Source organism: Chiloscyllium plagiosum, chromosome 3 (genome assembly GCF_004010195.1).
Source record: "Chiloscyllium plagiosum isolate BGI_BamShark_2017 chromosome 3, ASM401019v2, whole genome shotgun sequence".
NCBI classification, from domain to species: domain Eukaryota; kingdom Metazoa; phylum Chordata; class Chondrichthyes; order Orectolobiformes; family Hemiscylliidae; genus Chiloscyllium; species Chiloscyllium plagiosum.
In genome coordinates, this window is record NC_057712.1 from 137,095,554 (window position 1) to 137,100,000 (window position 4,447).

At 45.1% G+C, this 4,447-nt stretch overlaps 1 pseudogene; it reads right to left on the minus strand.

Moving 5' to 3' along the window:
* Positions 1-2,958: 2,958 nt before the first annotated feature.
* The window catches only part of LOC122540229, a 22,322-nt pseudogene continuing 20,833 nt past the window's right edge, over positions 2,959-4,447 (minus strand).

Here is a 4,447-nt window from a genome sequence, read left to right on the forward strand (position 1 = left end):
CAGCATGGACAAAGGCCCTACAACTCATCATGTCTGCACTGGTCATTGAGCATCTATCTACTCTAGTCCTATTTTGTAACACTCTAATCAACCTATTCAGAGATGATATTGCTCAGCTCTGGTCTAGGAGACCTGGTTCAAGTCCTACCTGTTCCAGTGGTAAGGACACTAATACTGTAAGAGTAATCATCCGGGAATTATATTAGGAGATTTCAACTTTCCCAAGTTGGGCTCAAGAACAGACAAAACCCCTGACCCAGATGAATTGCATCTCAGGCTGCTGTGGGAGCTGATGCAGGGGCTCTGGTGCACATTATTAATTCCTCTCAGGCCACAGGGAAAGTGCCAGAGGTCTGGAGGATGGCTGATGTGGTTCTACTTTTTAACAGATTGGTAGAGATGAACCAGTGAACCAATTACACACCAGTGAGTCTCACATCAGTGATAGGGAAATTATTGGAGAAAATTCTGAAGGAGCAAATTAATACCCACTTGGAAAGCCATTAGTTAATTAGGGATAGTCAGCATAGCTTTGTCAGAGGGAGGTCATGTCTAACAAATTTGTTAGAATGTTTTGAAAACATGATCAAGTGTGGAGAGGGAATTTCAATTGATGTCGTTTATCTGGATTTTACCAAAGCTTTTGACACAGTCCCACATGGGAGACTGAGGGGATTAAAGTACACAGAACTGAGGGAAACTTGGCAAGATGGATCAGAAACTGGCTGAGTAATCAGACACGAAGGGTGTTGGGAGAAGGCGGTGTGAGTGACTGGATGCTGGTGTAATTTGGTGAACAGGATTGAGGAAAATCCCAGTGTGTTTTATACATTTGGAACAAGTGGGTTGCTAGACACAGGTTAGATCCACTCAAGGACTAAGGAGGGTATTTATGCCTGGAGCTGGAGGAAGTGGATGAGATCTTTAATGAATACTTAGCCTCAGTATTCATATAAAGGAGGACATGGTAGATGGATAATATATTTTGGGAGGGTGCTGTTGATATTTTAGGGCATCGTAATATCAAGAAAGAAGTATTGGGTATTTTAAGAAGTATTAAATTGCTGGAGCCTTGAATGAAACCTTTGTAACCCCTTGTCACTGGCAAGGTCCTAGAGGACTGGAGAATAGTCAATGTTGTTCCTTTGTTTAAGGAACAGGGATAATCTGGGAAATTACAGGACACTGTATTGGATAAGATATTTAGGCACAGGATTTACTCACATTTAGAAAAATTTGGACTTATTAGTGAAAGATAGCATGACTTTGTGTGGGGAAGGTCATGTCTCAAACTTTTTTCAGGATATTGATTGGCCGGAGACTTGGGTGGAGAAATGGCAGATAGAATTTAATTCAGAAAATGCAAAGTGATACATTTTGGAAAGTCTAATGCAGAAGGGAGGTATACAGTAAATGGCAGAACCTTAGTAACATCAATATAGAGATACTTACAGGTCCACACTTCCCTGAAAGTGCCAACACAAGTGAATAAGATGGTGAATGAGGCACATGGCATGCTTCCCTTCATCGGTCAGGGCACAGAGTATAAAAACTGGCAGGTCATTGTTGCAGCTGTGTAAAGCTGTAGATAGGCCACATTGAGAATGTTGGATCCAGTTCTGGGATCCACACGGTCAGAAGGATGTGGAGGCTTTGGAGAGGGTACAGAAACAGTTTCCCAGGATATTGCCTGGTTTGGAGAGGATTAAGCAAATTAACTTTGTTTTTATTTGAATGTTGAAGGATGAGGGGGACTTGATAGAAGTTTACAGAATGATGATAGGCATGAATAGACAGGACAGAGTTTTATTCCAGGGTAAAACTGTTCATAACTAGGGAACACAGGTTTAAGGTGAAAGGGAATAAGTTGAAAGATGATGTGAGACACTTTTGCTTTTTACACAGAGGGTGTTAAATGCCTGGAGGGATGTTTAGGCACCTTGACACTTACATGAATAGGCAGGCATGATGTGGAGATGCTTTTTCCGTGTCTCAGACAGAACCAACGGGTCCATTTTGGTGGTGGGGCAGAAGTTCGGTACCCATAGGGAGGGCCTCAACTGGGACCTTGGGTTCATGTCACATTACAGGTGACCACCATTGCACTATACACGTGCACACTCCCACATGCACCCCCTCACAGACTTTAAGACACTCTGCTCTCACTACACACAGAAGACAGTCTTTCCCTGAAACAGGTTGATGGTAGAAATGATGAGGACACGAATGAGCAATGAAGCTTGTAAATGAAACCAGTTCAATTTTTTCACCAGAAAACAAACTGAGAAGGATTCTGATTTTAAAATCAATCATGAGATCAGGTTTCAAGGTCAGAGTTTGCAATTCCTTGAGCATAGATTGAGAAGAGAGAAACAAAAATGTTTAAAATGATTGAAGAAAGAGAGAGAACCTGGACAGGAGTGAAAATCAGCAAAAACACTCAATCCACACAGTCAGGATATTGCTCTCTGCTAAACCTCAGCACAAAACAGCAGCTGATGCAATGACGTGGAAACAGAGCCTGGGATGGAGCAAAGCAATATCAACAACAACACTGGCCAGACAGGAAACACACCGCGGAGTTGGTGGAGCTCACTGTCACTATGGAGGCAAAAACCAAATCACCCTGAAGTGTGAAGCGCACCTTGCCTGAATAGCAGGATACTCATGGTTAACTGACCTAACCTACCCACACCTGGAGGGGGAATGTCTGTGTGGCGTGTGCACAGACACCCCACCTTCTTCCCAACCCCAGACTCCCCACTCCCTCTCCCCAATTCCCCCCACAATCTGACACCCCTCTCCATCCAAAACACATCCTCACTCCCCCAGTTCCAGCTCAGACCAAAGACCTGAACAAAATCCAGAGGCAGCTTCACAAGAAGGGCTCGAAAGCTGAACAATACTGCGTTTCTGCCTTTATATTTTCTTGGCAATTGAACAGAAGATGAAGCTCCATTTAAATAATTCATTTTTATTGTTTGTAATTTCAAAATATTGTAGTGCTGGATTGTGACAAAACATTTTTCACCGTGTTTTCCCAAATACATATGACAATAAAATCATTCATGCATTCAATTTTCAAGGGGTTCAACTGGCAGCTGATGTGAACAGCCACTCCTACCCCCCGCGGATCTGAGGGACACTGTTAGAAAACACATTGAGCTCATTTCCAAATTAAAAAATAAGTGTAATTAAAAAGCTGGCCTCAGTAATGGTGAGCCAATCATATCCATCCTGCCATTAAAATCCATTGGCAATGAGAGGAACTGGAGGCAATACACCTGGCAATTAAAGCACGTTTTATCTAATGGAATGCAGGTACCTCTTGGTCACTTCAAAGAGGTGGAATTATTCAAGCTCCAAGTCCCATAGAAACATTAGTTTTTCCTTTTGTTAACAACAAAACAGTGGATCCATATATTTGTATCAAACTAGCAGGCAATGCAGTACCTGATGCAGACAGTGGATGGAGCGCAGGATGAAGTCTGCACTGACGACATCAAACTCCACATACATGGCCAAAACCAGTTTTAGTGTACACTTCCAAATCCCCAATGAGATCCTGTCACCTTCTCAACAGGAATGAGGGCTGGATAACAGAGGCTGGCCTGGCCAGGAATCCACAGACAATATAGCTGCAGACACACACACTCACCACTATCCCAGCAGAAACAAAGCACTAATATAACAGCTGAGTAATGTTTGGGATATCGTTAAAGCCTGTCTTTGTAATCTATATTTAATCATACATCATAAATACAGAATTCACATTTTAAAAGACTTAAAAAGTGCTTCAGCCACACGCTCTCTCGATCCACGAGGAAGCAGTGAAGCGTTAACCTGCCTCCCCTCCTCCCCCACTACCCCGATCACCTCTCCTCAGCCTCCATCTAATGTGGCTGTCTCCCTCACTCCCACAGCCTAGTTCAGAGCCTCCCTCTCTCCACCCCGGGGTTTATGACTGTTTAGGTCTTTGGAAGTAGGTGAGCAGGCTGTGGCTGAGTCGGGGTTTTTTAGCTCGGGAGACTAGCTGCCTGGCTGCTTTGTTTTTCGGGGTTGTGGCAGGACTCTGAGCCACGGGAGCTTCTGACAGACTCTTCTGCAGCTCAAGGGCAAAGTGGAAGTCCTCGTGTTCAGGCATCTCCCAGGGCAGCTTGTACTCACCACATTTCAGGCACTGCAGCAGGCAGCCCAGGGACAGGGTGCTCTCTGGGGCATCCCTGAGGGGGAGGGGTCTTCCTGAGGCACCAGAGACAGGGAAGGGACTTCCTGGGGGGTTTCCTGTGGCATCATCGAGGGGGAGGGAACATCCTGGGGCATCAGTGACAGGGAGGGGGCTTCCAGGGGCATCACTGAGGGAGGGGGGCCTTCCTGGGGCCTCAGTGACAGGGAGGGAGCTTCCTGGGGCATCATTGAGAGGGAGGGGGCTTCCTGGGGCATCACC